At 37.2% G+C, this 24,766-nt stretch overlaps 1 long non-coding RNA gene across 1 annotated transcript; it reads right to left on the reverse strand.

The window, feature by feature from the left end:
- Positions 1-8,980: 8,980 nt before the first annotated feature.
- Positions 8,981-20,936, reverse strand: LOC311440955. Its single transcript, XR_014695670.1, has 3 exons — positions 20,566-20,936; positions 12,770-12,861; positions 8,981-9,287 (listed from the first exon to the last, which is right to left on the reverse strand). It is a non-coding gene; the product is annotated as an uncharacterized lncRNA (long non-coding RNA).
- Between the last annotated feature and the right edge of the window lie 3,830 nt (positions 20,937-24,766).

Genomic DNA, 24,766 nt, shown 5'->3' on the forward strand with positions numbered 1-24,766 from the left:
TATTTCACAATTTCCATGGCCATTCTTGGCATCTTACTGCTGTCTTAAGCTCCTACATGGTTGCCATGAGATAAAACATAACTCAATAGGCAGCTGCCCACAGTGGTAGCTCTTCTTAGACTTAGGGACAAATTTAAGCACTTTTCTGAGTGCAGACATACTTAAGTACATCCTTAAATGTAATGCACACATTTAAGTGATTGACTAGAGTGTGGCCTACAGAAGGGAGGACTGCAAAAAGCTTAAATATCCAGTAAAAGGATCAAAATTACAGTGAATCCATTCATCATAAATGACCTGTTACAAGTCATGGTGCACTTCCATACTCTTCAGTACATAGCTGTCAGAAATGCTCATGTTATCTCACTGACTTCAAGGGCACAGTATCATTGCAGATGACAGCAGAAGTTGCCCTGTGGGCAATTGCAAACAATTTCAGGCAGATACCTGCCTTAACCCCGGGCTGCCCTCCATCACTGAGAAGTTTTCATATTAATATCGTGGGGCATGGAGATGATCATTTTGTTCTGTCTTTGTTCAGCAAGAAGCACAGTGCTCTATCACTTGTGATTTCAGAGGGACCTAAGTCCTCAATTTCCCTAAAAAAAATAAATCAGAAATTCTCTCAGGAAATTTGAGACCATCCAGCTCATAGATCAGTTTATTATCCCCTCATACATACAGCATTAAAAACTTAACATTCTAAATTCAAGCCTTCTTAAAATGGTATTTTCTGCAAAATCATTTACCATTGTATAACATCATGTCAGAAAGTTTCTTTACAGATGTTGATGGATATTTTAATAAAGAGTGTAATTTAATGAAACATTTACTCTCTTTCATGAAGGAGTAATTGAAATGTTAATTTAAATTGGATTGGACAGATCCAAAATCAGGCTAATTGAACGTAAACAAAAGACAATGAGGACTAGCAGTATGCCAAGTTGACATCTTTTGCAATAACAAGGGAATCGTGGTTATCAGTTCTATTCTTTATTATTTTCCTAAATGATCTGGAAGAGTGAGAAATAAACATATTAAGAAAGGCAGTGAATGCTTCTATATTGGGAGGCACCATCAATACCAGAAAGGCTGACAGAGTAAGAAAAATGGGGAGGAGAGGGAGAGGGAGAGGGAGAGGGAGAGGGAGAGGGAGAGGGAGAGGGAGAGGGAGAGGGAGAGGGAGAGGGAGAGGGAGAGGGAGAGGGAGAGGGAGAGGGAGAGGGAGAGGGAGAGGGAGAGGGAGAGGGAGAGGGAGAGGGAGAGGGAGAGGGAGAGGGAGAGATCTTACATCTAACAGAGATGGTAAAAAATGATCTGAAGTATACCCTGAATAAATGAGAAACTGTGGGAGAAGCAATAAGGAAAATAATCAACTGGCAGTGATGACAACACAGTTAAAGATAGCTGGAAAGACAAAGCTGGGAATACATATGCATAGAATAGCATGTCCACACAAGAACCACACGTCTGCTCAGTACAGGAATACCTGTTCTCGAGTAAACTATCTGGAGTTGAACTCCAGGAACAGTCTGGAGGAATGATAACCAAAGGAAAAATGGGAGCAGCTAGGCCAGCTGAAATGTCTGCATGTGTAAAGCTAATCACAAGCTTAAATGAAATCTTAAGGGGCTTCAAGGACCAAAATATCCTGTTTAAAAAGAGGTAAGAATTAGTTTGCACTGGCCTACATATATTTTTTTCAAATGACTCAATAGCTCCCAAAGGACTCACATAGTCTTTTATTCTGGTGCAAGGTGTGTACTATTATAAAATACTATAAAAATAGACTGAAGTTACCATTAAAAATACATGAGCTGGATCTCTGAAAGGAAAACGAGTGATTCAACATGGTGAAATGAACTGCAGTTATACTGGGTAAAGAGAAAAAAATTAGAAGCAATTAATGGGCTGAACACCTATAAAATCTGCATGAAAGTCTTCTCAAAGAACACTGGAAGCTTGAAGGAGTATTAAAGAGGCATTAGAAAATGGATGGTCCTTTTGATCAGAGTTGGGCTAGCTTATAAAATAGACCTGTCTTCCACCTATAAATTATGACTTCATATTAAATAATAGGAAATTGGAAATTCAAACATCTCTATTTTTTCTGAATGTAAATGGCATTTCAATAAACAAATGTAACTGCAAATTTTAGAACAATATATATCACTCTCTCCTCTAACTGCAGCTTTCAGCAAAAATATCATTTTATCCTCCTCATTTTTGAAGCTGACATGTTATTAACATCATACATTATGTCTAAGACAATTGGAGGAAATAGAATTGATAAAACAGAAATAGAAAGTGTCCACAAATGAAAAAGTAAAACAATAACATACTTTGAAACATTCATCAAAGCATATTAGCAATAAATTTTAATCAAGGGTATGTCACTTCCCATTGAGCGAAAACAGAGGTGCTATGCTATTTGCACTTACTGACGTAATATAACCAGAGTTACAGAAAAAAAAAAAAAAAAAAAAAAAAAGGTTATCATCAGCTGGACTTTCAGCTAAAATCACTAGAAAGAAGCAGAATAAAATAAAATCTACATGGGGAAAGATCAGCGTGGAAGAGAGTGGAAGAATGTGCAAGTCCAAGAAGAAAATTGTTAAAAGAAGGCATAGCTGCAAAAGATGTGCTAAAGGCGTGAAGTGATAGTTTGTGCCCATCAGGTCAGTGGAATTTTTTTCATCAGCTTAAGGCACATGGTCTGCCCCTGAGCCACCTGTAAGGAGTCCGGCATACTGCTGTATGTGCAGCACATGCCTGATTTGTTTTGTGAGGCTTACTGCAAATGGGCACATGCAGTGAACCAAGGCAAGTGGAATACCCTAAAACAGTAATAACCCAGTAAGCAATAACAACTACCTTGGCTACCAACTGCCTAAATTAGTTCATAGCTTAAAGACCAATCCCAAAAGAAGTGATATATGCATGGGAAGTCCCATGATGCCACAACTATAGGATCTTTTATATACTGACTCCCCAGCTGAAAGCCTCCACTAACTTCTACCAGCTCAGGGTCTGTTGCCTTAAATCGTACTTTATTACCCCAGTGATACAGGAAAACTATTTGAATAATATTCAAAATGCAATTAATGATCTTCTCTCTTGGCCTTGGGAGAGAATTACATTTGCAGCTTGTCAATCAAGAGCCAGATCTGCCCATGCAGAACACTTTTAGATAGTGATGTGTCTGACAATTAATAATCGCAACGTGAAAAAATTACCATTGATATCAGTATTAAATTCACTTGCAGACTAGGGTTACAAAAATAATCTTATAATCTGAAAAATGCTGTTGGAGTATAACAGCAGTTTGCACGTTGGGCTACCACCATTTAGACTTAGGCAGAAGACACAAGCACAGCAAAGCAAAGGGTATTTCTCTTTACTACCTAAGGAACTAAAGCTAGCATTTTAGGAATGATGATTGAATCAAACAGATATTACCGTTATGGTGTCCATGATCCCAGCAGAAAATAATCATTTTTCACAAATCAGTGTTCTGCTACTTGAGGAACTGAAGCATTTAATTTTAAAATTGGCCAAGTTTTGACTCCTACACCATGACTTTGAGAGTCAAAGTTATCTCAGTGCATAAGATTTAGACTAAGGAGAAATGCTCATTATCCTTCAAAATACTGTTCCTATAAAATGCTATGCAGCTTGTCCATAAAGCATGTTCTGCCATAATCTAACTTTGTGACTAGATACATGGAAGATTTTTGAACCATATCTATGCAGTAAATCCAAATCTCATGTAACATCAAATTTTCAAAAGGAAAATAGATTTAAAAATGTGAAAAATAAATTTCCAGCATTTACACAAAAATAATAATTCACATTCGTAAATATCACCAAAATGTATTTAATATTATACATTCACAAGTACAAAACAATTTATATGGTCTAGTACCTCAGTATCATTTAACAATTTTGCTCTTATCTGCCATCTAGGTGATAATGCTTTACCAAATAAAAGAAAGGAACATGATCTTTCGATCATGTTAGAGTCTCAACATCAAAATCAAGAAATCTAATGGAGAGCAGCACATTTTTCTTATACTGAAAAAGTTAGAACATCTTTTTCTTTGTCAGACTTCATCAAATACTCTTTGCATTCTTCCCTCTGTCTATTCAACCATAGAGTTATGATCTTTAATTAATGAAAGAAGTTAAAAGAAAAGTTAATAATACCATGCTAAAACTATTAATTAAAAGCAGAAACATCCCTCTTTGGGTTGAATGGCTCTCTATATTTCTAAAGGCAAATGATGATACTGAGATCTGAAGTAATCCATCCTCAATGACTACCATTCCTTGTCATTTGATTGCCTTGATACAGCAGATAAATTCAAATGGCTTCTGTCCAATTTGAGGCATATGAGTGTGAAGAGCACAGTAATAATAAAACCAATTCACTTAAACTGGCTCTGCTTGGGGAACTGACTAGAGTGATATCCCTTTTTCTGCTGCTAATAAAGGCAAGTAGATTACATCTTTGCATCAAGGTCTGCAATTACAAAAGAATTTAAAATAATCTACAGATACCTAGAAACAGAGCTTAATATCAGCACTAGGCATATAAATGCCAAATAAATGTGCTATAAACTGATTAGCCATAGGCTTCCCTGAAAGGCAATTTAATTCAATGGGAATACACTCAGTGGTACAAAGGAGCCTTCAAACATCTTTACCATCATGTTTGTTAAATAACTTCATTCTAAACAAGCTGGAACAATCTGCTCTTCCACTGAAAAATGCATCTGAAAAATATCACTGAAATGAACGTAACCAAAACTAAGGACAAAGAGCAGAGGACAAGGCAATACATACATTTGGCAGCAAGCAAAATAAAAAGAACAGTGCAAAATAATGCAAAACAAAAGCAAGGAAAATAGCTTATTAACAGAATAGCCCTGAAAACAAAGGTTGATGAACAGTGAAAAGCTTTTATCTTTACCCTACGTTGAAATCAACTTTAAAACACCTCTTGCAGAAGAAAGGACTGCAGCTGTGTCAATCTTCCTCCACTTTAAATCGTCTCTTTCAAAAATTCTGTGCTCCCCAAGGCAATTCATCCCTGCAGAGGCAATCTGAAATTATGGCTAAAGTAAAAGTCAATGGATTTGAAAGGGACATTCTTTTTTCATCAGGATAAGTCAAAGACATAGTCTCCACGGAAAAAAATAGTCTGACCCATTGCATATAAAAAGGCCTCATGTATATTCAAGCATGTGCTGTACCACAGTTTACACCTTCAGGAGGTGCATTTGTAACAGCCACCATTCCTGCTACATTTCAGTCTTTCCATAGACCCATGACTCTAAACTAAGCGAAGAATCATCAGAAATTATATCTTCTATCTTCCCTATATCTTCTTAGCTGAAGATGCTTTAAGTTCAGTTAATGTTTCTGGCATCAAAGAAGAGTTGTTTTGTTTTCAAAGGCATTAACACATCCTGTGGTTCCATAGGAGTTCATGGAGATATGAGTTCAGAGCACTGGTTGGTTCAGATACCAACTGTCCCAGTCTCAAACCTGTAAGTAAAAATTAAATACTTTCCTCTAGACTAATAGCAGGGACACTGCATGGAAAGCTTGGAGCACATGAAGTCAGTATTACCCCTCTTTGAAACCTGAATACTTTTAAAAGCTATATTGTTGTAATATTAGCTTTAGGTATCTGAAATGCAATTTCAATTTCAAAACCCTTATGAGGTTTCATGGAATTAGATTCAGTACCCTAGTGCAAATATTAGCTTAGATATGCCTATTGTCCCTCTCCACATCCCTGAAGTTGTAGCTGAACATAGGATTTCTATTCACTCTTGGTTGTAATCTACTGTGAATCTTTGCTGTCACAGTCCCTCTGCTACATTCTACTGTCAGAAGGCTGTAAACTGAACTGGAGCTAAAGCTCTTATAAAATCCAGTATTGCCACATAAACCCACAACCTACTGAATAGAGAACAGGTTTAAAAATTATTAATCATTATTTTCCGAGTCTTCTGGGATCAGGAAATTAGTTCATTTTGTGGGTGGAAGTTAAGGGTTTGTATTTATTCTCATTTACAGCAATGAAGTATAGCACTCTTTACTATGACGAGATGAGAAAAGTCAAATGTCACCATAAAACTCAGGGTCAGCTTGAGCTGCCTCTTCCTCTCCACAAACCTCTTTTAAAATCTCTCCTTGCTTTTTTCATTGGCTGAAGTGAGCAGAGAGCAAAAACCTCCCCAGAGGCCGCAGGCTGTGAGACTTGCCTTGGTCACCAAGTCTGGAAAAGTCAGGTCTCCTCTCTCCAGCAGAAAGGCCTCAGGTGCCCAGCTGAGGTAGCCCAAGCACATGGGGTATTCCATTATCAAGTTAATTTTTCCATTTGTTACCCTGTTGGTTTGAATAATCCCATTCTTTGTATATACGCTTCACAGTCCATGAGAGTTTAATGCACTGAATTTCCTTAACTTTTATGCTGGGACATGTTGTTCTTTGACCTCTGTCTGTTTTCACTGAAATCAATAAAAAGCTGCCCAACTATTTCAGTGAAATTTCAGGGGAGTTACACCAGGAGAGTTTGGTTACTTGTTAAACTTGATCTCAGTCACCCATTAGTCCATGTGCATTTTTCTTTTAAAAACAGATAAAAACATCAAATGTATAGAGATAGGGAACAAATCCTATCAAACTTGAAAAAAAAATAGAATAAAGAAAAAAAAAAAAGTTAAAAACACATGAGCACTATTTCATTAAGTTACCTCAAAAAAATAAAAATAAAAAAAAAAAGCACAACCCTATGTGCATAATACATGAACCAAGGTGAAGTTAAGGTTTTGTATTTATTCTCCTTTAATTCTTTCTCCCACTAAACAAGCTCCCCTGAGTCTAAAACAAAGTTTTTACCCTTTTGATGCTCCAATATTTCACGATTGGGGCTGAAAATTTCTACCAAGCCTGATAAATGAATTTACTCTGTGCTGTTGCCTTTTTTCCTATATGGGCTGAGTGCTGAAAGGAGTCTTGACAGCACATCCAATTACAGCAATGCAGCTCTTTACCATTTCTGACTAGAAGGGCACCACAAACGAAAATACTTAGTTATTTTTTAATATATTAACTGTCATTGGTTACTCTCCTTTTCCCCTCCACTGCTGTATCTCAGCAGTTTGGTGCCCTGCATTGCCACAGCTTTGCTCATTTCCCTTCCAAACTCTTACCCTTACCTTCAACAGCTCCAAAAAAACAGTTTGATCAACTGACTCCACAAGTCAAGAGTTCCCTTCTTGGGTCAGCTTATGGAAATCCCAGCATTTTGTTGGCATAGGAGTTACCTGTCCTTCTCCAGAGCCCCCATGGAAGCAACCTTATAGAGCTGACACAAAGAGTTGCACAGCGTGAATTTTCCATTCAAGAACCAAGCAAAAAGGATCATGAAAATACTTAAAGTGTGGATAACACCAAATTTAATGTATTGTTGTTTTCTCTTCTGAACTGAAATAGCCCATAGGCAGAAAATTACAAGTTAAACATACCCAGTAAGTTTATACTCAACTTTTGGGGTTCCTTGGAAGGAAAAGAGCTGGGGGCACATTCACAGACCTGAAGGAGAAGGAAGAAGATATGATTCCATACCATGGAAGTACAACATAGTTTGGATTTCTTCCTCTGCACAGGATTGATTCTTGACTCCTCTAAAAGCATGAACCCTTTAGCATAGTCTCAGATGGATTTGTATGCAAGGAGACTACTGCTACTTCCCTCCTCTAGACAAGAAAATCTGCATTTCAGCTACATTTTATTACATCTTCAAGCCTTCAAAATGGAAATCAATTTTTCACAGTTCTGGAGCTGGGACAAGGCATCTCCATAGCTCTAACTCACCCTGTCCCTGCAGAGAGCTCAGTGGGGCTTTCTAACCTCTTCACAAACTGTAGGCAAGAACTTCACATAGATGACAAAGAAAATTTAAAATTATTGTTGCCCTTTGCATTGTTTTCACAGATGACAGGAATATATTTAACCGTCTGTTAGGGATTTAATTTACTCACAAACAGTAGTTTCATCTTTTTGTTACAAAACTTACAAATTTTGCTGAAAGTCTGGTTTTCAGCCAGTTACAAATCCCCTATCAACTTTCCTGGGATCTGGAGTTCTTCTTTAGCTTTCTGTAAACTGAAAGTGTTCATTATCAAGCAGAGCAAGATGGAATCCTGAATGGATTACAGTGAGTGCCGCATTCTTTTTCATAGATGAAAAGGAATTATTGCCTTAGGAGTGAAACACTTATCTATGTATAGTTTTAATGTAAAAAAAAAAAAAAACATAGCTTTTGAGGTACTTTTGAGATAAATTTGGTAGGAAACACATGTGGTAGGAAAAATGAACTAATCCCAATATTACCATAAGGCTAATGTTCAGAAATGTGTCTGCATATACTGCAATAGGACAGGCTGGGAAGACTGAATACCTTAGGAAACTGCTCTGTAATATGCTGAAATCAGATATGAGGCAGAGGCTGGAAGAAAGAACAAGAAATAACAGGTTTTAGCTTTCAAATAACTCGGGGATTTGTGGCTTCAATAAGGAGTAGGTACTTTTTTTTTCTTTTTTCTTTTTTTTTTTTTTTCAGTCTAGGCAAGACCATCTAAAGCAGTTGCCCCCAGACAAACTGTAGATTTCCACTTAGACCCAATTCCAATCTGTAGAATCAAGACAGGTCCCAACCTAAGGCTCAGTTTCACCTATCACAAAGTTAAAGAGAATCTGCAAAAGAGAATTCACAGGTCATAATCAGGGGGTTTTAAAACACATTATTCCATACCTTTTGATAAACATTTTGTGAGGCTCAGAGGTGAGCGTTTTTATTGGGATTTAGGATATGCCTGTGAAATGAAATCAAAGGAAAACAAGAACAATAAATATCCCTTATAGTAGTACTATAGGTGAAAATTACTCTACTCTTGGGGTTTTTTTAGTTCACTAATTCAGGTTTATTCTTAGCAGCACATTGCCTGAAGAAAATCTGTCTCTGCCTGTGCAATTTGCAGGTGAATTATGATGGTGGATATGGGCTCCAAGATTTGCTTTCAGGGGAGATCACATCCTGGCCAGGATTTTGAAACCACCAATTCCAAATTTTTGCAATCCATAACCTCAGTACAGAAAGGATGCTGAGCCCAAGAAGAGGTTTTGCCTGCTCTTCATACAAAGCTGTGCCCAAATATCTGGTGCTTTCTTCAGGAATTTGTTTAGACTTGAAGATACCTTATTTTCTGTAGCTGAATTGAAGATATCTAGGAAAGAGAGAAGAAAAAAAAAAAAAAGAGAGAGAGAGAGAGAGACAGTAAAAAAGCTTACAGCGAGAACAGGGAGTTATGAATTTATAAGTATTTATATTTGCCATATTTCTATCTCTCTGAAAGTTTTGTGGTCTTATTATGCTCAAAGAGTCCAATTTTCTGGTAAAACTTACATGGAATAAAATACAGCAAGTAGAGGATTTGTTGGGGTTATTAAACTTAAATTATTTTTTTTTTTCCATTTCTTATTACCACCCTCAGACTGGCCCAAAAAAATAAAAACAAACAAACAAAAAAATCTATTACAGAAATTACAGGAATACTGTTAAACATCCGTTCTTGTCAGAACTGGGGATTTTATCCAAGACAAAGACAAGGCAAATTGCACCATATTTCTTTTTCCAATTGAAAATAGGATTCTGCAGATCCAAGATTCTGCCCTTTTTGTAATTCTCCCCCTTTCCAAAACAAAATTCTCCGCCTTTCCTTCATGTCAGTGGGTTATGTCATATTAGGGACTAATAAGAGTATCAACACCAGGAAGCCAGACTCTGTGCTAGGAGTGATGGCTCTCCATGTGTGTGGCTTTCACATGTTACTGAAAAAGTGTCCACTAGGCTTGACCTCATCTCTGATTTGGCATTCTATTCTCTCTTCATAGCATCTTGTATCACAAAAAATGCATCTTCCCCTGTCTTTCCACCTACAGCGGAAAGCCAAATTCTGTTTCATTTTTTAAAAAGAAGATGGTAAGTATATTCCAGGAAAATTTTGCACATTTGGCTAGCTAGTAGTTTCATTTGGCTCTGTATCCATCCTTTGTTATTGATTGCTTTTTTTTGGTTTGTGGTGGGTTTGTTGTTGTTGTTTGTTTGTTTATAAAATGCTGGTGCAGGGTGGTTCAAACACCAGGGGCTGCTTCCCACTTCATTTGACTCAGCTGTTGTTCCATCATTCCACATTCCAGTTTTCTCTTCAAACCCAACTCGCTGTGTTTCTCTCTAGACACCTACTTCATACCTCTTTGCTTTTCAAGTCCTTTTCTGGAACCTACATTATTCTTTCATTCCAGCACCACATTACAAAAGCTTTCGTATTCAGGAAAGCACTGGAGCATGTTTGCTTTTACCACAAGGGTTTTGTGTATGGGGATAGAGGGGGGAGGGATTGAATCAGAGCTTCTATTTAATCCACTTAATTTTCTTATTGATGAGTTCCAATGACAACAGGCTCAAGTCAGCAAACCATTTATGCATATTTAACATCTACTGACTCCAGTGGATCACTTAGAGTTAAGCACATGCTTAGATGTTTCTCTAAATTGGAGCCGGGACTATTTTTTCTTCCGCAGGGACACAGCAGTAGGACTACGATTCTAATTCCAGAGGGTGTAAAAAGAAACTGACTGCTTTGCAATTAAGCCACTTTATCAGGCAGCACATCAAGTCTTAAAAGATTCAGTGACACCTCTAACCAGTTTCACAAACACAAAACCAATATCATTGCTTTATCTAATTGCACAGCTGGCAACAAGAAGTAATACTAAAAAAGAGGCCATTTGAACTGGGCACAAAGCATAAATATGGCACCATACTCTGGACAAGACTTGTTCATTACTTTTTCCCTTTGAATTCATATTTCTGTACTTTATTAGAGGCATTTATATTAAATGTCTTTCTGCCATAGTATTACTAAAATTCATATAATAAATAAGAAATGAGAATCCTGAGACACAACATGAACTTTTACATTGATTTTCCTCAGGTACTACTCCAAAGTTAAATCCCAAGAATAAGAGAGACAAGCATTACTATCAATGTTCTCACCCTGAATAATACATTGATACCAATAACTACCATCTCTGTGAAGCAGAAAGATTTATTTAATGTATGAATTCCACACTTACATGCAACTACTTTGAATTAAATGCTGATTGCTTTACCGACCCTGACAAATACTGCACACTGTAATTGCAGAAAAAAAAGGCTCTTTAGGGGAACTCCTGAGCATATACCCAAAACAAAGCACATGTTAAAAGCAGCTATGGCATGGTCATAGGAGTTCCCAGTTAAGTGAAAAATTGTCCAGCTCATGTTGCACAGTCTGGAAAAATACACTTTGGCACTTTGGCAGTACTAAAAGCATCTCAGTAGCCTCAGAGGAATTCCTATATTCTTCAAGATTTTTACATGACAAAAACAGCTCCATGTCTGAAATGGATTACACTCAGTAAGAGGATCACATTTGAACTGGTATCTTAGAAAATAGGAGGTTTACAGTGCTTTATGAACTAGTTTCCTCACTCCACAATTTTTCTTCATTATCCTGCAGCTCCTGCTGTATTAACTAACAGCCCTGCTTCCTGTAAAAACTAACTGCATTTCCGCACTATTAAAAGAACTTTGGAAATAGCACTTCAGACTTTCTAAAATGTCTCCCATAGATGATCTGCAAAGTCATTGCACAGATTTCTTGAGGTTGTTTTATCATCAACATCTAACATAAACACCTTAATAGGAAAGGCAATAAAAGAAATAAGTAATGAGAGTTTTTACACAAAGTATTTACACCTGAAGAAGGCAAACTGGCTTGGAAGTCAGTGTTACACAACACTCAGCATTTCCAGCACCCAACTATAAATGACACATCAGATTTTAATAGGACAGTACTGATAGGTCTGCAGTAGGGATTATTTACTTGTCCCTCACCCACGATGAAAAAGTCAGGAGTTGCCCTTCATTGCAGTACATGTTTCATCCTCTGCTCTCTCTCAGCTTGCCTTAAGACAAGTGAGGACAGTCCCTGGCTTGTGGAGCGACCACGGGAACAATTCAGCTTCAGAGGGTGGCTGATAACAACGCCTTTGTGTCACATGAGTTCAAGGCTGCCCCAAGGACTGAACAGGCAGCACAGAGGAGAGAACAGCTTTTGCTAGTGCTGTGAACTGTGGCCTCTGATGTGCTGGGCTTACCCTTAGTCCTTGTATATGATTTAATTAAGGGACTACGTAAGGACAATTTGATTTTGGATGCCTTCATTGAGATGTATGAAACCTCCCTGTTATTCAAACTGCTTTCTTCTGTCTCTACCACTTACAGATTTTCTTTTCCAACCTCATGAGCTGAAAGAAGACAGCCATTGAAATATTTTTTCGTTAATATCACCTTCCTACCACACATTACTCATGTGAGTGAGGTTGGGAAACAGCAGTTGTAGTCATGTCAGCAAGTCCACTGAGGTGAACAGTACTTGTAGCTTTAATATTATTTTTCTGGATTAAATATAAAATCCAATTCTGAGGAAGGAAAGTAACATAAAGAAGGATTGTAACATAGAGAGGAAAATAATATTGGTGTTAAAGAGAATGTGCAAAATCTTTGTTATTCTAAAAACGGTACACCACATAGACTTGAAGCTATGAAATACAAGGAGAAACATGGCTAAACAGAACTGAGCATTACCTTTCATGGGGCTTCAGTTCATCATTACTGCATGACCTGTGACCACAATATACCACTTCTTCCTCACTGAAAATCTTCACTCAGCAGGACATCTGTTGTGAATGAAATCCAGGTTAATGCTGCATGGAGGAGCCATGTATTTCAGCTTTCCAAAGCAGATGAATTTTTGCCTCTTTAAATAATTTACTGACATTATGAGGATGCTTCATGCATTTGTTGATGGCGTTATGCCAGAATTACACTGATGTAACTCTATATACTGGGCCTTTTGATACAGACACATTTTCTGCAGAAAAAGTGGTGTGTTGTAAAATCAATTTATGGCATAGTGAGAGCTTTTCATTTCAATCACATACAAACATCCTTCGTGGGCATGAAGTCCCAGATTGATACAACCTATTGATCATTTAGCAGTCCACATTATTTATTCCACTTTTAAAGAGAGACAACACAGGTAGTATGGGACAGATTCCCATACTAGCTTAATACATATTTCCTCATGTAGACAAGCCTTTGGGCAGACAGAGCTGATTTTAAAGTCAATGAAATAATGGATGAGAAACGCTGCAAGCAGATTGCATCCAAAGTAAAAAGCTACTGAGTCTTCCTTCATAAGAAAACAAACCAAACAACCAAAAACCTTAGTAACAATTATTTATCACTCTAACATTTCATAGAAACCTATTCCAAGGCCAACTAGACCTGTTACAGAACCTGTAATTGGCTTGAGACCAGAGAATTTGTTTTCAGCACAACGCTCAATTCAGCTTTACCAGGGAGTTTACAGTACATCTATGAAAAGCTGAATTGAGGTACTGAAATTTGCTGGCAAAGTCCTCCAAGAATTACTTTACATTCTCTACCAAACTCACGATAAAAAAATACTAGAAAGTACATAGTTATTTAGATGTGCACCAGACATCTAATCTGTCCTCATCCCGAAGTAGATTGAGAGTTCAATTCAAATTTTGAGGTTGTACAAGAAATCAGAGCGAGTCATAGGAAGTGGAAATCCCATGCAGGTTAACCCCTTGCCACTGTCTTTCTGCACTGGGTATTCCCACACCTACAAAGCACAAAAACTGCTAAACTGCTTTTTTAATGACTATGCTATTAAGAACTGCAAGAAACTGGCTGTTTTGATTATTCTCTCATTAAACACACATGAAAAGAAATCCTAACTAGAAAGCAGTACAGCACAAAGGTCAAACTGTCTTTTTTCCACTAGAATTTGCCTGGAATATTAAACAACAGAAAATTTGGATAATTTATGCTCAAGACAAAGGTTGTAACAAGAACAAGAAATGGAAGCAACTAATTCTTCATCTGAGAAACAGTAAAATTATAATTCATTGTGATCGCTGCCTTTAGATCATAATTTTCTGGTTCCCCTGGGCTCTACAATAGGAGAAACCAAAGGACCTTGCAAAAGGATTTTAAAAAAAATTTATCAGTGAAAGAAATTAACTCATAAATAGTTACAGAATATATCATAAGTTGTTCAGGAGACCTGTTAAAACCAAAGCAGAAAGTATTAACTAGCTTGTCAGAGATTCTTAGTAACAGTCCTTTCAATTAAAAAAAAAAATCAATAAGTATGTAATTGAAAATGTTGCTTCCAGTAAACAAATTTGTGAAAAGAGCTAGTGGAAAAGAACATACCAACCAAAACTCCTCTTCCCTCCTGTCAGGTTTACTCTCCCATTTTACATAGTTTTGACCCAGTGTTTAGCTAAAACAAGGAAACACAAAGCATGACCAGCTCACCATTAGCTTAGAAAGCATAGCACGTCATGTGAAGTCTGGCTCCCTGCCTGCACATAACAGGAACATTGCCCTGTCAATGCCCAGCAGTGACAGCACAGAAAGATTATACATTCTTTTTCTTTCCAAAAATGTAGTTCATAATGATGACAACAGAGACCAGAGAGCTGGAAAGATTTTCAAAACAGACGCTTGCTATTAGGGCAGAATTTTTGTGCTCATGCTTACATAGGTTCCACTTGGTCTGTGGTCATTGGAGGTGGATGAAGGGAAGGGGGTGAAAAGTATATATAGTAAATATAAGTGTATATATATATATCTTCATAGGTGGTAAGTCCTTCTTTTACAGCATGTTACAACACAGGTTTAACAGCACCTCTGCCATTTCAAAGCTGCACGTCTCTGATCCCATTATGACCAGTGGGATCTATCAGTCTCACAGTGGGAGCAGCAGAAAGGAAAAATATTTCCTTGAGCACTAGGAGGTATGAAGGTTCCCTGTTACACCTGTCCTTTTCATCGCAGTCCACACGACTTTGTCTCTGCGAGAGAGACACCTACTACACCCACAGTACCGTCTGATGAAAACAAAGACATTTAGAAGCACTGGAGCACCTGAGAAAATATATAAAAGCGTTTTATTTGCCAGGGAAAGAAAATGATTAATTTTGGTGGGAGGGTAGATTTCTGGATTAAAAATGTGTTTTTCTCTCTCATGCTTGAGTTAGCAAGGAAAATGGAAAAAGAGAATCATTGACTGATTATTTTTGTTGTTGTTTTTGCATCAGGTTCTTAATCGTGCTTTGCTGAAACTGTTTCTTTGCGTGTCTGTCTAATAACCTGCATAGTTTACATCATCTGATTTAATAAACTCACAATTTATGAGATTTCATTGTACCCCACACACCATCTTTCTATCCTTTTCTTTTACTGTGCAGCACCACAGTGCAGCATGTAACTAACTGCCTTGGTGACTTAAAATCAGGTTTTTCTCCTGCACCTGTGCCCTGTCTCCTCGATGGCACAGCTGAGCTGAGCAGGCCAAATTGGGTTTGCCCAAAATAGTTCTCTGCAGTTTTCTCTGTCTCTCTCCAAGCAGCTGAAGAACTTGGTTCCCTCCCCATACCAACAGATGCAGGAAGTTATAATTTACAACGATTAACTGAGAGAAAAAAAAATTATATATATATATATATATATATTAAAAAAAAAAGTACCGTCTGCCATACTGTTTCATTTTAAAGATACAGAGATTTAATACTGAGTATAATAGAATAAAAAAGGCTGTTAACGTAAACACATGTTCTTCTCCAAAATATTGTGGCATGTTTATCTTAGTCAAAAGATTTTACCATTACAGTTGGGTCTTAACCTGCAAAGTTGTCTCTTCGCCAGTGCGAGTGTTACCTAATAAGCCATAGGCAAAAAGGCAAAAACAAACAAACAAACAAAATTTTAAATGCAGAGAGGATGGTTTGTATTCAGCTGTGGACTTCTAGATACTTCATCCCCAAGGCTAAATATTAGCACCATGAAAAAGGAATGGAACCAATCCACAAGACTATACACCTTCTTGAAGAATTAACCAGATTAGGTTATTATTTACTACTATATGCAGACAGATTGGAGTTATTTTCTGTAATACATTACACTAGAAAAAAAAAGTTCTTTTTCATGTTTCAATTTGCACTGATATAAGGATATATCTTTGTTAAAAAAAAAAAAAAAAACTTTAAACTATTTTTCTACTTCAAACAAATCCTTTTATCTAAGGGTGAGCCCAGGTTGTTACTTGAGATTGTTTGCATAAAATCTCATTAGCCTATTGATTCTACTTCTAACACCTAAGGTAGTACTTCATTACCATGCAAATAAAGACAGACTTTTTACTTGTAGCTTAATACAGGACTGATTATTCTCTTTTACATAGCGTGACAACAAAGCACTATTAATGAAAGTCATCAATAATTGTTCAACAGGTGAAAAAGATTAGAATCAAACAGAGCCTTTCTTACCAGCAGGAACCTGCATTCCCTCTAAAATACAAATTTTGCAGATTACCATCTTTCAGAAACTGCATGACACCAAGTTGCATCTTTTTTCTGCCCCAGATGGACACACTGCCCTAACAGAGTAAAATATTCCAAAATTCATGACCCCAATGTAAGTGGTGAGGCTCTCAGCTTCAGCTTGTTTCCCAAAATCCCAACTCGATCCTTTCAGCTCAGTCTAGTTATAGCTCTCTAGTATGCACTACCTTTCCTTTTAGTTTAAGCACTCCTGATGACATGCAATCTGTGGAAAACAATAACGTATCCTGTTAACTTGCACTGTCTTCTTTATCTAGTCTATAATAATAATAGCCAGATAGACTGTTATTACAAAGATTTTAAGTCCTTACAAAAGTTTATCATGCACTTCAGAGTAGACAGTATTTCTAGAAAATTGAGAAGAGGCTGAGATTTCAGATAGCCTGCTAGAGATCTTATTTTATAGAGAAATTCTTCAGATGCTCTAGAGGTACTGCCTTTAGCAATGTTATCTATTTACTCCTTTTATATATCTACTCTTTTTACACTATGTGGTAAATGCTAAGGAGAAAGCAAAGCTTATAACAAATCATTGCTTCTCTTATGAGAGGTGTGGGGAGGCAGATGCAAAATATGGAAGTTTTAGAAGTTTTAACAACCTAAAATTATATGCATGTTAACCTCATCGGTTAAATAGCAACTGGTTTAAATAGCATAGACCTTGACAGAGATCTTCCACTGCCCTCATCCTATAAAATGGTATTTTCTATACAGTAGGCTCCAAAGCTACATTAAATTTAACTGTAACTACCCTCCAGGAGATAATCAAAATGTCACTGTGACACCCCTTGGGACACAGATCATAAGTGCAGAAACTCAAAAAGAGAACATTTGATGGCAAAAATCTCCATTCAGATAACATGAGTAAAGTTGATCCTGCAAGCAGTATTGCCCAAATTATCTTTTTTTTTTTTTTCTTTTTTTCCCTGAAAGCCCTCAACACAGATCCTGTACATAGCAGGAAAGAAACCAGACAAGAAGGAAAAAATAATCCCCAAAACATATCTGAATGGCAGTAAAATGTAACTGAGTTCAGTGGAACAAAAATTTCTGGACAGAAAAAGCAGCATGAAGAAAGTAAATGACTAGGTCTATTCAAGCTGTAATTTTATGGCTTTTCCTTTGGTGTGAACACACACACAGGAAACTTGCTGCCATTTCAGATGCCACAAACAGGATTAATAGAGATGGGAACTGATGAAATTTGAGTAAAGCCTTGCTGAAGCCTAAAATCTTCTCTTCGGTTCACCATCTGCATAAGTAATCAGAGGTAGTTGTCAACAAAAAAGGAAAACAAAATAAATAACCTGTTGGACCTACAATACAAAACCTAGACGTGAACAAGATCAACCAGAAGCAGAGGAGCGCAGACAAGAAAAGCAAGGGTGCTACAGAAATGCTAGAAGAACTTTCCAGCAATTTTTCAGACATATTTACAAATGCATGGACAAAGTAACAGATGGACTGCAGCAGCATCAGCACTGGAAATGTGGCCATGAGAGATAGTAAAAAAGACCTTTCTGAGCAAGTGCTAGCAGTATAAAAAATAATAATAATAATAATACTTAGGAGTGTAAGTGGAGAAAACACTCCCTATCTGTTTTCTGCAAAGTTCAGGGCAATGGGGCTTCCTGCATAAGAATACAGGACTTGGCTATAAATTTCTCCTGCAAAAGAGAACCTGCGAGAAAGAAAACATCAAGCAACTGGTCAAATCAAAAAAAAAGAAAAAAAAAAAAAAAGAAAGAAAAAAGGCCTCACAGTTAAAAGTAATATCTATTGTGTTTTTAAATTTTATTTTTCTAACTGCTCTAACAAGTTCAGTATATTGTTTACTACATGTGCATCTTGTTAGTACCGAAAATATAATCTAAGTAAGAACAGCAAGATGCACACACCTATTGTGTTTGTTGCTGTTCTCACTACCTCATCTCGTTCTGCAATCTTCTGCAGCCCAGCAGAAATTCTGATAATTACTTGATTGTCAACTTGAGCTTTTCCCTTAATTAATGATAAGAGATACACGTATTTTGGGAACAGGTTTATGTAAAAAGAAAGGAAATTTCAATTACATGTGCATACAGTATATAATGAGTTGAGCCCAATTTCTGAAGCAATTGCTAGCTGAAAGCCAAGGCTTTACTATAATTCAGTTTGATTACCGTTGTTGATTTCTTTTTCATTATTTTTTCCAAAAGAGACAGCTTCTATATAGAAGTAGTAGCAAAAGCTAAGAAATGATTACCCAAAAATACAACGAAGGAGAAATAAGGACTGAATACATGAAATAACAAAAAAAAAAAAAAAGGATGGGGGGGAGGTCAAGCAGAATCTCCTGCTTAAAAGAAGAGCATTTTGCTTCACAGGCAAATGGCACTTAATTGCCAAAAAATAACAAGCAAAAGGGTAAATATACATATATGAAAGAAATACTGTTTTGTGTATTTAATGTAAACCCAATTGTGTAAGTATATATAAAATACTCATAACATTATACAAGTCAAGAAAAAATAGCTAATGAATCCCACTGACTGCAAATGCCTAGTTGAGCTGTTAACATTCCAGTCACAACTGCTACAATTTCCACTTACACTGTCGGAAGGCAGGGAAGACATTTTTAAAAAAAAGCAAAATCTTAGTAATGTGTATATAATACTTCCTAATCACCAAAAATTCAGAAAGATTTAAGAATTCATATGCCTTGTACTGCCAAATATCTTCTGCAATGTTTTAATATGCTTTAAGACCCTTACTGTCCTTTGACTTGCAAATTTTATAGAGAGAATTACATTTTCTTGTATTTTTTTTCCACAAAAACTGTACTCTCTGCAAGGAAACAACATTATATGATTAACACAGATAAGAAATGAATGGTAATGTTAGTACTGCAAAAGCAGCAAGCACTACCTACATATGATAGGAAAGAAATGTTATATTCCTGGTATTATTAAGTGAATGGCTCCATCTCATATATTAACATGACATGATTGACAGGCCTCCTAGAAAACTTAAATCAGAAAACTTCTCATCTTTAATAGAAGAAATACTAATGCTTTCATCATGAACAGGTCAGGCCCATGATCATTTAAATATAAATTTACTTCACTACAGATGCTGTTATTGATCTCAGCAAACCTTCTCCATGCTCACTTCCTTGGTATACTTCAGCAAAGAAAAAATAAGCAAGTGGATGAAAAACACAGTCCCAGAGGTTACCACAAAAGATGTGAAGGCTTTTTTTGGTTTTGTTTGTTTTCTGCTTTTTAAAAGTTATAACCTATATATCAACATTTTTATTTGATTATCAAAACCCATATTTTGTGAATACAGTTATCAAAGGACCTTTCTGATGGGAAGAAAGAAAAAAGGAGCCCACAGATTCTGATAGCCAAAGGTAATTATTTGACCATGTAAGTGTTATGGTTCCCACTTGATGCTGAAGCAAATATGTTAATATACCCTTAGGTATATGGTAAGCTTAGTTGTTTCTTTTACAATTCACTTCTGAAGCTATTAGGCTAAATTGAGCTACTACAAATTGTGACACAATTTGCATTCCTGTTTAAAAAATCTATAGTCTGAGTAAATCACCCTCAAAGCTTTATCTCAGTTAAACTAAAATATAAGACAATATTAAGGAGTAAAACTTATCTGTTGACAGTAGTGATGGACTATCTTTGCTTAAAACACATTGTTTAATTAAAAATAAATGGAGTTAACATGAATTAAAGCTACTAGTGCAAGTGCAATCAACAGCCAAGTCAATCTAAGAACAGTCTGACCTTTAAAGGAGAATGTTTCCACTTGTTAAACACGTTGCTGACTTTTTGGAAAGAAACAGAAAGTGGGGAGAAAGAGAAAAAAAAAAAAAAAAAGAGAGAGAGAGAGAGAAGGGAATGTTAACAGGTTGTGAAAAAAGAATCTAAAGAAAAGCAATCTTACCGTGTTTCAGTGGTAAGGCAGAGACCTATATTTTTAATGAATATTTTGTGGATACTTTTACTTGTCTCCTATTTGTTGTTCTCCTGAACTGACTACAATTAAATCAAAAGGGATGATTACTAAGGGAAGAAAAAGAAAACAAAAACAAACAAAAATGACCCTGACAACTACACAGATAAAATACTATTACCATAGGAATAACACAACTGCTAACAAAAAAATAAATAAATAAATAAGGAAAGTATGAAAACTGGGGGCTCTAATTAGAAAATTAGTTCCAACCAAGCTAGCAAGGTTTATTTTTATGTGTAAAATGGGAATGTTGCCACTCGGATCTCTTGGAGGCATTTAGTGATAGTGGCTACAGAGAAAGTTAGGAAAGGTCAAAGAGAAAGGATTTCTCCATGCTACACAGCTCTGAGGCAAAAGAATCAGCAAATGACCCCACCCTCCTGCAGCCCCACGTAACCAAAGCCGTGGGCTGGGACCAGGGCAGAGGCCTGCTCCCAGCCCTGCATGTGTGGGGAGTGAGGAGGTGGCTGAATGGGTTCATCACACCACATACTGCTTACCTACATTGATCTCTAAATGCTGGGGAGAAGATTATTGCCCTCCTTTCTGAGAATTACTGATAAAAGAACTTATATTGCCAACAGAGCCCCAGTCCTATCTATTCAGGGACTGGCCCAACACACTAGGACAGAGACTTGGGCCTTTGGGAACCTTCCCAGTGAATGCGGTTGTAAGTTATAAAGCATATCTGCCTGCAGAAAAGTTATTTTGTCTTTTAGAGCTGACTTGATTGCTTTTCCCCATTATTATTAGAAAGTCATTCCAGAACCTCATTTCCTCTATCTGTGAGCAAACTTCTAAAGTCTAGCTTGAATTTATGGCCACACTATCAGAAACCACTCATTCTTATGCTAACATTTTCCTATAACTTTCTCCATTTATTACATTTCTCTCTCAAGTACTGCTAAAGAGAAAGTATATCACCTGTCAAGCTTAATTTCACAAGGTACCATCATATAAAGTAGATCTCTATTTCTTTGGTCAATCTAATCATTTTAGAAAAATATGAGACATTTTGCAAGATAAATGTTATAGAGTTAGGATTTAATGTAAGTAATAGGACTTTGACTCAGGGAGAGCCTCGAGGAAGGAGCCTTTTTGTTCTCAGTCTCTCTCTTCTCTAAAGTGACATATCCAAATGATACTTTGATGAGTCCAATATATGCATCAACACTCTAGAAGTACATATCCTCTACAAATAAAATAAACTGAGAGTTGTCCTCACTAACCCAGGAATTTTCAGGGGGTTGAAGCATAAAATTCTTTTCTTTCTCCATAACTAAGAACAGCTTCCCCAAAACACACCTGGGCAAATTTGCCCAGTCAGCAAATATTTGCCCATTGTCAAGCATAGGTAAACAGCATCATTCAGCTACCTTTAAGAATCCGTGCTCTCCAGAGTACCCTTCAACGTTGAGCAAACTCACCTTGGCTGCAGATAAAAAGTAATCTGTCCTTTTCCCTTTCCCAGAAAGAGCATGTATTACTCTAAGTGCAGCAGCCAAAACAAGGGTGTATGTGAATGTTTCTTTTCTTAGATAAAGAACAACTTGAGATTATCTTCCAAGGAATATTAAAGGCTACAAGAGATGAACAGTCTCACAATTTATTTTCTCAGCAAAGTTCCCAGAGTCCCAGACTGAATATTAAATGAACTAGGTGGACTGGTCATTCACAGCTCCCAAAGCCAGGAGAAGAACAAGTTCTGTCTGCACACTACAGAAAAAATATATGGAGTCCTTCATTTACACATGGCATCAGGAAACAAATGTGTAAGAAGAAAAGTCCATTAGGCAAAGAATTCTGGGAACAACCACTGACTCCAAAATGACAGACTGATTGAGATAAGACATAGATTTTTCCATGTCTTCTTTCTATGTCTTCTTTGCCTTTTCTACATCTGGTTTATAAAAACAAGGTTAAAAAAAATAATAATTTTTCATGTTTGCAGGATTCTACCAGGAGCCTTTGGGCTCTTAAACCTGGAACACATTCAAATCACCTCATCCATACCATCCCACCACATGCTAGTCCTACCAAGTGCACTAAGGTTTATGAAAATGACATTTTGGGTTGAATGAGAAGAGTCAAGAGGCAGTACCACAGATCTGAACAATTTTGGAAAACTACAAACAATTCAACTAAAATTAAACTGCCAAAAATGTATTTCATGAGATCTTTGGAGCTGCTGTAAAATGTGAAACAAACAATAGGATAGTTTAGTGTCTCATGAAAGTTCACGTAAGGTTTCTGCCAGACAAAAACACAAAGCATTTCTTCTCCATCACAAACACAGGGCCATTCTTCCATCTCTTATTTTACTTCTCCACATCAAGGTTATTTGCCTGTCCATGTCCTAATTTGTAGACAGAGATCCTTTTTCATGTTCCTTTGTTCAAAATTAAATAGAAGTTAGACAATTAGGCTGCACAAAATGTCCCCTCAGAGGTATTCAGTGATACACAACATCATCTCAAGTCTCCCTGATGTGAGGAGCTAGAACTCATTTACCATCTTGCCTGGTGTAAACCAAGTATAAACAACAGCATTTACTATGACCTGAGATGTGCTACTTTCCCTTCTGTCTTTCCTCTTTCAGGCATATTTTATATGTTTCAGAGAAATAAAACTGTGGAAAGAAGCTACTATGTGACAAGAATAATTTACTGAACCTGAGAGATTCACATCCCTCTTGATTTTAACACAACAGTAGCTTTCACTGCCTATAAAAAGAAAACTAAGGAACTCAGCACTCTACAATGGCCAGGTTTGAAACTCTCTCTAGATGTTAGCAGTTTCTTTGAAGTATGTATGTGAAAAGAAAACAAGCCGCTGCACTGAGCCAGGACCAAGAGTCAGGGATTTAACAAAAACTACCAAAAGGAATAAATAAGCCCAAACCACTCCTGTCTGGAGTCAGTGTTGAAATAAGGAATTTAAAAGAAGCACTTGCTGCTGACAGTATCCACAAACCTGCCAGACCAGCACTGCTGTTCCTGGGGCTCAAGTAGACTTTAGGGAACCAAGAAGAAAGCCTGAGCTTCTAAAACCAGCCTGCCTACCTCCACCTTTCCTCCCTCAAGTGCTTTGAAAGAATTTACTTTATTGAGGATGTCTGGCTCTGAATTGACACCCCAGCAAACATCTCTGACAGCTTTGGGAGAGCTTCTGCCATTTTGGAGAGTATTTCTGAGGTTAGCACAGATTGTCATTAACCCTCTCTCTGCCAGGAGTGGAGGAGAACAAACAAAGCCTGAGGTGTACTTCAGTATGGTTGTCTGGCTCAACAGATGTCTGCCAAGATGGGATAGGAGATTCCACCTTCACACAGGGAGGACCGTGGTCAGCAACAGCAGCCCGCAGTCTCCTGTAATGCTCTCCTAGAAGAGTGTCGTGTGATTTGCTTGCATTATTGCTTTTGCCCTGAGCACTGATAAAAAGCTGGCCTGGATAAAGTAACAGTATATGAAACATAAGAGAAATAAAATATTATGACTATTTTTATCATCATCACTGCACTTGTTTCAGAAGTCAGGAGACGGCTCTCCCATGAAACACTGGTTTTATTAAAGACCTACTGATATCACATCAAAATCACCACCACTATGAGAGCACAAAGTAAGACAATAAGGAAACGGTAGCACTCATGGACACTTTGGCTTTATCACCATAGCTTTCTTGTCAGATGGGGGAAAGGCTTGGCCTCTGGTAGCAGCTCTCAGTGCAGTTGTGGCACAGGAGATCCACCACTGACTGCCCAGCAAACCTCCAGTGGCAGGACTGCGTGAGGGCTGATCATCACCTGCTGCTGCTGGGGCTGCTATCCACAACACTAACACACCTCTGATGTTGCAGGAGTATCAGATGTCCGGAGGAACAAAAAGTGCTTTAGAGCTAACACCTTGTCTATGGCATGGGGTTACTTTTTTCTTTGGCAACTTTCAAGTCTACTGGTCTGTTCTGATTGCAGAAGGAAATGCACCTGGCACCTCAACACTACCAATCCTAGTATGTTAAGCTAGTATGCTAGCTTAATTTATTGGTAATACAGAGTGTGAATCGAAACAGCTATTGCACAAATGTTCAATCCCTACTGCCACTCAATAGCAGAATTAATAAAATCCATTAA

Source organism: Aythya ferina (assembly GCF_964211825.1).
Source record: "Aythya ferina genome assembly, chromosome: 8".
NCBI classification, from domain to species: domain Eukaryota; kingdom Metazoa; phylum Chordata; class Aves; order Anseriformes; family Anatidae; genus Aythya; species Aythya ferina.